This window comes from Camellia sinensis, unplaced genomic scaffold, assembly GCF_055761805.1.
Source record: "Camellia sinensis isolate YWXY unplaced genomic scaffold, ASM5576180v1 Unanchor3, whole genome shotgun sequence".
Classification (NCBI taxonomy): domain Eukaryota; kingdom Viridiplantae; phylum Streptophyta; class Magnoliopsida; order Ericales; family Theaceae; genus Camellia; species Camellia sinensis.
In genome coordinates, this window is record NW_028129178.1 from 19,779,308 (window position 1) to 19,790,093 (window position 10,786).

At 37.9% G+C, this 10,786-nt stretch overlaps 1 long non-coding RNA gene across 1 annotated transcript; it reads left to right on the top strand.

Annotated features, from left to right (window-relative positions):
- Positions 1 to 4,875: 4,875 nt before the first annotated feature.
- Positions 4,876 to 7,015, top strand: LOC114292442 (uncharacterized). The gene is made up of 4 exons (XR_014358535.1): positions 4,876 to 5,815; positions 6,217 to 6,370; positions 6,445 to 6,599; positions 6,702 to 7,015. It is a non-coding gene; the product is annotated as an uncharacterized LOC114292442 (long non-coding RNA).
- Positions 7,016 to 10,786: the final 3,771 nt, after the last annotated feature.

Below are 10,786 nucleotides of genomic sequence, written 5' to 3' on the forward strand. Positions count from 1 at the left end.
CAAAGTATAATGCAGCGGAATAAAAATTATGGTCATACCTTTAAACAGAGTCTGAATTGAAGGATCTCGTGGATAAATCATTTGCTTCCTAAATCTGGTCAATCAACCCAGTAATGGGGTGATATTGCAATAGTGAATATCACCCACACAAACCACAGTGCAAATGGCTTTGATCGTTGTTTTTGGGAGAGAGTAAGTGTATGGGAAAAACTCAAACATACGTTGTGTTTCTCTAAATCACCCATATCCCATATATCAGATATATATTCTATTTATCTCATTAGTTATATGAGATAATATCTGATATCTATATCATCTATCCATATCAGGATATGATAGATATATATCCTAAGTGGTTATCCAAATAGGTTTGAATTCAAATTCAAAACCCACATGCCACATGGGCGACCATTTCTAGCAGAATCATTCTTGAATTGAGTTTTATAATTTACTTGCAACAATGATTTATTGAAGATTTGATCCATGCAAAAGAGTTAGGTTCAAATGTATGAAATTTAATTTAGAAATTAATCACTTTGGGTTTGGATTTAGTTGTCTTAACATGAAGTTGAGTTTCAATTGTACATGCATCATGAATTTTTAGGAGTTTTAGAAGTTCAATTCATGATTAAGAATTTGTGGGTTTGAAATTAGACTTGATATGAAGAAAATGAATTAAATTTAAATTCAGACAAATTTAGAGATAAATTATAATTTATGTTGAGAATCAAACAATTAGTTTGATTTTAATTTAAACTTCATCTATGCAAATATTTTTGAAAGGTGGTTTGTAGCTTCAATTTCATGTTTCATAAAACAAAGGAAGAATTGAAAGATGATTTTTTAAATCATGAAATCCAGGGCTTAAATTTCAATCAAAGTCATAGAATTTTGAAGTATAAGTGGAACTAACTTCAAATATATGTAATTGAGAATGTTCTGCATATTCGAGTAAGTCACGCATGAATTTGGAGCCTTGGTAATTTGTTTTGAAGTTTAAAAAACATTATGGAAAACCCAGAATTCGTCATCATCGCTCGAGCGAAGAAGTTATCGCTCAAGCATAGAATTCAAGCAATCAGTATTTTTAAAGACCTAGGGGTCCACTCAAGCACTAATGTTGCGCTCGAGCGAAGAGTCCTGTTTCAGAAAATTTTGAAAAGCGGTTTCATGTTTCGATTTCTGTTCTCTTTCACTTCTGAGCACTCTTAGGCATGTATTGAGCATTATAAATGTACTAAAGAGTTAGAAAGACCTTGCGAGAATTAAACGGATTAAAGAATGGAATGAATTGTATTGTGACTCGGTTTCCATGTGTGTTATGAATTGTGTAGGGTCGAATACAAAAGTGAACCAGCCATCCGAACACTTTGAGTACTATCTTAGTAAAGATATTTTCAAATATGTTATTTTCCAAATGCTACTTTTGTATAAGCTTCATGGATTTGTTCATTTGAATTATGAATGAGTATTCTATATGCCTAATTTTTGTATAAGGCTCTGTGAAGAATATGATTTGAGGCCAAGGCCGTTTGATATGTCTGAATTGGTCCTGAGGCTGTTTGGCATTTGATACGTTTGAATATTGTAATGGGTCAAAGGCCGTTTGAATAGGAATATGATGGGCCAGAGGCTGTCTGAATATGAATGTAATGGACAAAGGTCGTTTGAACATTATGATGGGCCAAAGGCCGTTTGAATATTGTGATGAACCAAATGTCGTTTGAATATGAATATAATGGGCCAAAGGCCGTTTGAATGAAAAGGTGATCATGATCATGAATATGAATATGCACATAGATATGAATATGGAAATGATGGACCTAAGTTCGTTCTGATTTTGATTTACATGTAATATGTATTAATGTGATTTACTTAATTAAGAATCTCATTCATACAACCTCTTTACTTTGGTATTATTCTCTGGGCGTTAACTCACTCTTTATATATATATATATATATATATATAGGTGAGCAATTGGAGGATCAATATTCGAGGTTGTCCCAGAGTCTACCTTTTTGTCAAGCCACCCAAGAAGTACCTCTGTGTAGAGGCTTTATTTTATTTTGTCAGGCTTGAGTTAATCTTTATATTTTGTTAAAAGTCCTTCATGTAGTGTGTGAGATATGTTATAAGATATGTCTTCTCACATGTATATATATATATATATATATAAAAGTGTGTTAAAAATGTTTTAATTACTACAATTGATCATGTATGCACAGCTCAATGGACATTATTATTTTTGTTTTGCTTCCGCTTTAAGCCCCAATTATATTTAAAAATTTTGAATTTTGTTTTTGAGGCCGTAGGTAATCTTCGGATTACTGGCCGGGTAGTTGAGTCGGGTTTGGAAATGAGTTGAGTTTTTTATTGGCACTCGCGCGGGGAGTCAAAGTGTCCAATTGCCCTGTCTTGATCTTATCACCGGATGAATGTGGAAAAATGTTTTTGGGTGTCCACTGGCCCTGCCCTTTTTTGAGTCGGCAAATGTTTAAGCGAAAAATATTTTTGGATGCCCACCGTTCCACCTTTTTTAAAGTCGACAAATGCGGGAATATTTTTCATATACAAATCTATATACATATTTATGGTTTTGTGACTCTTGCTTGGGACGTCATTGTGTATTTACCGCCTCATTGTTGACGATGAGATTTTAAAAATGGAAATTGTGCACTGAACATCATTGTCTTTAAAAGAGAAAAGCATAAATTTTATCATGGTATATGCATAGCATGATCATATGCATTTCAATAATTTATATACTTTGTTAATTGTATTCCTACTGGGCATTAGCTCATCCCAATCTAACAAAACTTTCAAGACTTGATCGTGTGACTCTGCCTAAGTGATAAGTGTTTTGTGTTACATGTTGAAGCTCTAAAGCTATTTTGTGTTTTGGGACAGATGTCCACCTTTTGTGTAATGAAGGGACTATCCTTGAAACTTGTACGCCACTAGGGCATATTCTTTTTGATTCCTCTCTAACTCCTTGAACTATGATCTGTATTTTGAACAGAAAATGTAATGTTTGAATTAGTTCAACGAGAAAGATATCACTTGTAGTGAGAAACTATTATTTTCCTTAAATGAATTATCTTATGAGAAATGGATTTCAATTGATAATATGTTAAAGTTATTTAACAAATTTGTTTATATTAAGGATTATAAAATTTGGGGCTTTATAGTTTGCATGGCTAGGTGCAATTTTGCATGGCTTTTGCCTAATGATGGCCCAAGTAAGCTTGAATCACCTCTTGATGAAGGTTTTTGGAACAAAAACAGGTCAGTACTTTTGGAAAATATCATCAATCTAAGTACAATCGAGCCTCCCCTATCTCTTTAGGTCAAGAAATTGGTTTTTGGCTGAAAAACAAGCCAAGGTTATTTTGGTCATTTTTGCAAAAAGTCAATTTTTGGCTAAAATAGGGTGTAACCGTATTTTTAAGCAATTTCCAACATTCCAAGAGTGGAGATATTACCCTTTTATCATTGGGAGGCTTACAAGTGCTCGAAGTCTTAGGGCCAGTCAAAATAGGGAGTCTACAATTGCCCCTCTTTGACAAAGCTCAAGCACTCATGAAGTTGTGTTAAAGCGAATGTCAAAGATCAAAGGCTATCCCAGTTGACACAACCCTAAAAGTTTAAGGAGGTGCTAAACATTCATGCAAGTTATCGAACCTGTAAGTTGCCTGCATATCCTTGATGCAAGGAATCAGATCAATGTAGTTCGGGGGCAGTTGTGCAATAGTTCATATGTGAGTGAGTGTGTGCAACAAGCACTCAAGTATCGATCAAAATGCATGTAACTAAAGACAGTAGGCAATACCTTCCATACTCACCTTGCCAAGCCAAGGTTTATGCCAAGTTGCATTCCATTCCGGGTTTTTGCCAAATGTGCCAACCCTGCAAATTTTCTAAGGAAAAAGAAACTTCAAAATAATACACACCGTAGTGTGGTTAGAATGATGCCAAAATATGCTAATTTTGTGAGTTTAATAATTTTCAGATTGGTTCCGTGTTCGCTACCTTGTGATCCTAGTCACACTCGCTCCTTACAAGGTGTGGGGTTTTAATAATGGGTACCAATTTTACTACCTTGCAATTTCGAGTTCGTTGCATTGTGATCTAAGTCATGCTCGCTCCTTACAAGGCATGGGGGTAAAACGAGTTCCTATTTTGTTGCTTCAAAATTTCGCGTTCGCTACATTACGATCTAAGTCATGCTCGCTCTAGATGAGGCATGGGGTTTTTTAAGTTATGTTCGCTCTTGCCGAGCTTTATATTCAGGTTATGTGGGTTTTGTTTTGCCGTTGTTGGGCTTTATATTTAGGGTATGCAAGTTTTGTTCACCCTTGTCGGGCTTTATGTTCAGGTTATGTAGGTTTTGTTTGCCCTAGATGGGCTTTATATTCTAAAAATTTTCTAAGTTTTTCCAAATTTTCTGAATTTTTCCAAGTGTTTCCAGGATTTTGCCAAATTTTGTTCACCCATGACGAGCTTTATTTTCCATGTCATTCCAAGTTCTTTTAAAATTGTTCCAAAGTGTGATTTTTCAAAAGCATTTTCCTAAAAACAACTTAGCTGGAGTGGAGTTTAAAAGTTGTTTTTCTTTGCTTAAAAAGATGCCAAGTGGTTAGTGTGCCAAAACTATGTAGTGCAATGTAGTAGATAATTGATGTGAAATTAAAAAATGGTGCTTTGAATGGCATGTCAATGCTTAAACTTGAGCTTAGGACGTACCTGTGCCTTGGGAGGTCACCCGTGAAAGGGTTTACCACACGTGTGAGGGCATGTGGGCCACACGCGTGCTAACTTAGGAAGTGCGGTCACGTGTTTGCGAGAAAGTGCGGCCGCGCATAGGAGGTGCTACTGCACTTTCGATCGATGCAAGACAGTGCGCGCAAACCTGAAGGGTTTTGAAGCTCTTGAAAGCCTCATTTCACACACATACTTGTTCAAAAATTTCTCCAGACTCTCTCCCTTCTCTTTTTTGCCCCTTGCCCGTGCTTCCTTGATGCATCGTGCCTTGGATTCTCTCTTGACTTTTCGATTTTCTTATGTGATACTTGTCATTTCTATCCAAACGAAAGTTGTTTCCGCCATTCCTTCAACTATCCATGGTATTTGAGATATACCATTGCATTTCTCAACTTTTCTTGTATTTCTATTAGGGCAGTACAAATATCAGAACCACCCGCCCAAACTAAGAAAACCAACTTGAAAATTAGCAAATTATCGGTTTTTATGCACTAAACGATCGACTACGGTTGATAAGAATGAAAATTTTCATTTTCTCAGACGGGTATCGGGCTTAAACAGACTGTGTTCATCAAAACTAAGTTGACCGACAATGATTTGTAATGATACATTTACACATGCCATTAATCCATTGGTTGTGCAAATTGCAGATTATCTCTATGGCCTACAGTATAGACATCACTAGTTGATTGTCACAACAGCCTTAACCCCACTATCCTCTGTCTATCTCCCGTGTTCACTTCTCTCTCTCTCTCTCTCTCTCTCTCTCTCTCATGTATTCACTATTTCTCTCACCCTCTCTCTATGTTCTTCCATTTCTCTCTCCCTCTCTTCTTGTATCTCGCTCTATCTTTGATATGCCTTCCTTTCCTCTTTCTCAAATCTGAAATTCATCACCCCTAAAACCCCTTTCTCTCTATGAACAATTCTTACTCTGATCATCCTAGTTTTTTAAATCCGATGGTACAAGGTCCAAAATCTAGATCGGTGGTAGCTACTGTGAGATTGCATCGAGATTATTGTGGTGGTGGCGTCAAGATCATCACGGAAACTGTGAGATTGTCACTTCTTTCCTTTCTCACGAAACCCTTCGATCTTCTTCGGTTGTGTTGATTTTGTGAATGGCGGGTTTGGTACAGGGTTGATCAAAGTCCGACCGATTTTTCTATTACTCGAAACGATCGGTTTTGAACCGTTGTTCAATTGAGATCGATTAAAGTTTACTCCATTCTAAAGTTCATCGGTTCAAGCACAGATGGTCGGCAAAACCAATCCGATCTGACCTGTGAACAACCCTAATTTCTATTGTTTTGCCTTGGATTTTTCAAAACCCTTCTTGGTGACTTTTTAAATTTTCTTATGAATGTCAAGGGTTTTTCCATATTTTTCATCATTATGCTATTATTGAAGATGGATATGCTTTGATTTGATGATTTTTTCTCTCACTCTTTCAGATCTGCTCTTGAGTTACTCATAGCTGACAAAAATGCGCACCCTCTATCGCCAAATGCACTTATCAACTCTGATTGGGCTGAATGGCTTTGACTTCACAGAGATTAGGATATTGACGGCGTTGAGATTATACATTTCCCTAATATTGACTATAAGGTCCATCTTCAACTTCACTCTTCTTCATTCTGATACTTTTTTTTTCTTTGTATTGAGAATTTGTTCTTCTACAGGTCTGAGAAGTTCCTTTACCTCCCCTTGAGGTCGAGGCCGAGGTCACGGTCGAGGTCTGAGTTGCAATCGAGGTTGCGGTAGAGATCGAGGCCAGAGTTGAGGTGGAGTTTTGGACATAGGGGGTGAAGATGCTCCCTTTTATTTCATTGATAAGGTCTTGCTTTTGAAGCGATTCCCTCTTTTTTTTTTTTTTTTTTTTTTTTTTTTTTTTTTTTTTTTTTTGACATATTGCCCTAATTTGGGTCTGAATTTATAGGCTCATGTGGGTCCCTTCGTCTTGCAAACTCCAACACCTCCCATGGTCATTATCAGTGATAATGATGACAGTGATAATGACTTAGTTTCTACTATCACGTCTATCCCAATTTCTTCGGTTGCACCACACAGAAGGCAAAGGCCAACCTAAGGGTTCATCTACTTAGACTAGGATTTCGCTTTTCAATTGTGGTTTTCTTTTTCTTTTTTAGAAAACTAGTGTATAGGATGTTTGGGCGATGCCCCATGTTTTTGCAAAACTCTTGTACATTTCTAGACTATAATGCATGCAATGAAATCCATCATTTTGTACAATTTTCTAAGTTTATTTCATTTGATGATGTGTTTGACTATTGAATTTGGCAATGACTCTTTACAAGAATTTAAAAGGAAAGATAAGATTACAACTCGAAAAAATAACCTAACAACCTAGTATAAACTGATGCTAAAACGCCCCAATACTCTCAAAGCACTATGTATTATGCCTATAAAACGACTGAACCAAACTGCTAAATTGCTGAACCTAACTTAAAGGTGCGGCCACATATTGGAGGTGTGGTCACACCTTTTTACATGTTTGTCTCTTTTGACCATGGATGCAAGTGCGACTGTGCATTGGAGGTGCGGCCGCATGTTGCCCCGACACAATCTTTATAGGGTTTTTCTTCCTAGGCTGTTGGAGCTTCCTCTTGGCCAATAAATATGTCATCTTGTACAAGGATTTCTGCACAGAACGTCTTAGCACTTAATTCCTTGCCTCCAATCTTTCTCTTTTTTCGGTTTCTAATATGTCTTCTCAAGATGGTTTGGCAACTTGGATGAACAGTCTTTTTTGGCACTGAATGTGTCAACTTCCATAGCTATGGACTAAACTTGTTATTCCACCTTAGTAGGCTCGAGTGTCGACCTACCTTTTCTCTGAAATTTTGTCCATAGCTATGGAAGTTGACAGGAAACCGCAAAATGGAGCCAACACAGGGAATCTTGGAGCCAACACAGCCTTTCACTGAAATTTCGTCCACAGGAAACTGCAAACTGGCAGCCATGTAAACGTAAGCTATACAAGCACTACTATTGCATTTTACAGATATTTTGTCTGGGGGATCGCGCTGTTTTTAGGACTTCAACCACGGACACTCAGGACAACTTTTTTCAACGAGACAATACATGTTTCCTAGATTCAACCTTTTTTTCTCAAATTCAATAATCATATCCAATGTATAAATGTGAGATAATGCTCAATGTAAATGAATGAGAAAATAGTTTCAATTCTCCTAATTCTCATACAATTTGTACAACAATCATAGCTATCCTCCACCGATAGCCCAAAATAGATAAATAATTATCAATAAAGATAAACTCTCCAAATTTTCAAGAGGTGAGTGATAATACAAATCTAACTCCACCATCCTCATCAACATCAATCTAATTTCACAATTTCAATATCAATCTCATAATTTATATAAAATCAACATTTGAGGCATTTAGAGAAAAATTCATTTTCTTTCCAAAATCAATCCCAAGTATCAAAATCAACCATTTCTTTCCAACTCAACGTTATTTTCAACATCACAATCATCAACCCCTCTTTTGATTTTCTTTACTCAAACCCTAGGTTTGTTCCAAAATTTTCAAAATTCGCAATATTGTATAGAAATAACAAATAACTAAGTTAAAACTCATAAAAAGTGTGGAAATATCCCTACCTTAAGCTTAGAAGACGAGAGAGAGAATGGAGATACTTCAAAGATGCCGAAATCTAACTTTATTCGGATCAAAAGAAAGCCCACAGCGTGCACTACCTTTTCAACAAAGGGACACGGGTGAGGAACTCGACGGATGTAGGAGTATTTGAGTGAAATCAAAGAGTTTTAGAGAGAGAGTGAGAGAAAATAGGGTTTTGGAAAATTTAGAGAGAGAAAGAGGTGAAAAAGTGATTCAAAAAAGTGACTTTACGAACTGATATACGCTCAGGTCACTCGAGCACAAGAAGTGTCGCCCGAGCGGCCAGACACAATAAGCTGCACCGCTCGAATGCAAGAGGCCTCACTTGAGCAAAGAATACAAACTCCCAGAAGGTTTATAGAGAGAAGACCAATGCTCGAGCTCAATAAGGGTCGCTCAAGCCGGCACCACTCGAGCGCAAGAAGCATCGCTCGAGCGAAGAATACCACTTACCAGTAGTTTTGCAGACCTACAAAAGTACTGAGAGTTCACAAAGACTGCACAAGCATAAGAAGTGACGCTCGAGTGAATGAACAAAATTATGGGGAACAACAGTTTGAAAAACACGCTACCAACCTGTTCAAAACGCAATCAACATATCCCAAAAGCCAAACTCAAAGAGAGATAAGGGGAAACGAGACATGAATAACTATATATGACAATGAAACCTGGATCTAAAACATCAAATGAGTTGGGTCCAAACCAGAATCGCTATAATCTTCCCCCCTGTAAGAATTTCGTCCCTGAAATTTTAAATCAAATACTAAAACCATGTTTAAACTAATTAAAACAATGATAATAATCTAAATTCATCACACGAGTTTTCAATATTGAATGTACAATTCATATTTCTAGAACATCTACAATGTTTATATTATATTAACATTGCAAACCTTTCAATGCATGCTCAAACATCAACAAATAGGTCCGGATACTTCTCATGAACTTTCGTCTCATGCTCCGAAGAGACCTCCTCAACCCCGTGGTGTTGCCACAACACCTTTACCAAAGGAATTGTCTTGTCTCGCAAGACTTGGTCTCGAGTATCTAAAACTTTAACATGTCTTTCCTCATACGAGGCATCCTCGGCTATCTCTAACTCCGTCCAATCCAACACATGTGATGGATCTGGCTCATACTTCCGGAGCATATATATATGAAACATGTTATGAATCCCGGAAAGTTGTAATAAGGCCAAACGATAGGCTACCTCCCCAATCCGCTCTAGGATCTCAAAAGGGCCAATAAATCTAGGAGACAACTTCCCGCTCTTCCCAAACCTCATCAAACCCTGTCTAGGTGATATCTTCAAGAAAAAATGATCTCCCACCTCAAAGGATAGAGGTCTCCTTCTACGGTCAGCATAGCTTTTCTGGTGACTCTAAGCCGTAACCAACCTCTTACGAATAAGTGCAACTTTCTTCGTCATTTCCCGAACCAACTCTGGACCCAACATAGGTGCATCACCCACCTTGGCCCAACACACAGGGGATCTACACATTCGACCATACAAGGCCTCAAATGTGCCATGCCAATACTCTACTGGAAGCTATTGTTATAGGCAAACTCCACTAAGGGCAAGTATCTATCCCACGACCAGTCAAGGACACAATCTCGAAGCATATCCTCAAGGATCTGAATGGTACGTTCTGACTGCCCGTCAGTCTAAGGGTGATAGGTGATACTAAAAGTCAACTTAGTGCCCAAGGCATTCTGCAAGCTCTACCACAACCGAGCCGTAAAACGCGGATCTCTATCCAAAACAATAGTCACAGGGACCCCATGAATTTGAACTAAGTCCCTAATGTAAAGGTCGGCTACATAATCTACTGAGTCACTCGTGCGCATAGATACAAAGTGTGCTGACATGGTCAATCAGTCAACCACCACCCAAATGGCGTCATTACCTCGTTGAGTCTTGAGGAGACCCACCACAAAATCTATTATGACATGCTCCCACTTTCACTCGGCTATAGGCAAAGGTTGCAACAAATCCGCTGGCCTCTAATGCTCGGCCTTCACTTGTTGACAAGTAAGGCACCTCGACACAAACACGGCTACGTCCTTCTTCATCTCCTTTCACCAAAACTGGCGACTACGGTCGTAAAACATCTTTGTGCCTCATGGGTGCACTGCAAGGTGTGAATGGTAAAACTCTAGGAGTACCTTCTCTCGACATGACTTTGGCACAAAAAGACTGTCAAGATATCTAACACTCAAGTTAGAACACATGTTCATGCCTCTTTCTACCTTCCCACTAGAGATCTTCTCCCGAAGGGTTTCTACCTCATGATCACCTTTCTGCGCTTCTATAACTCGGCTCACAAGTGTAGGTTGGGCAATTACTATGAGTGGCAACCG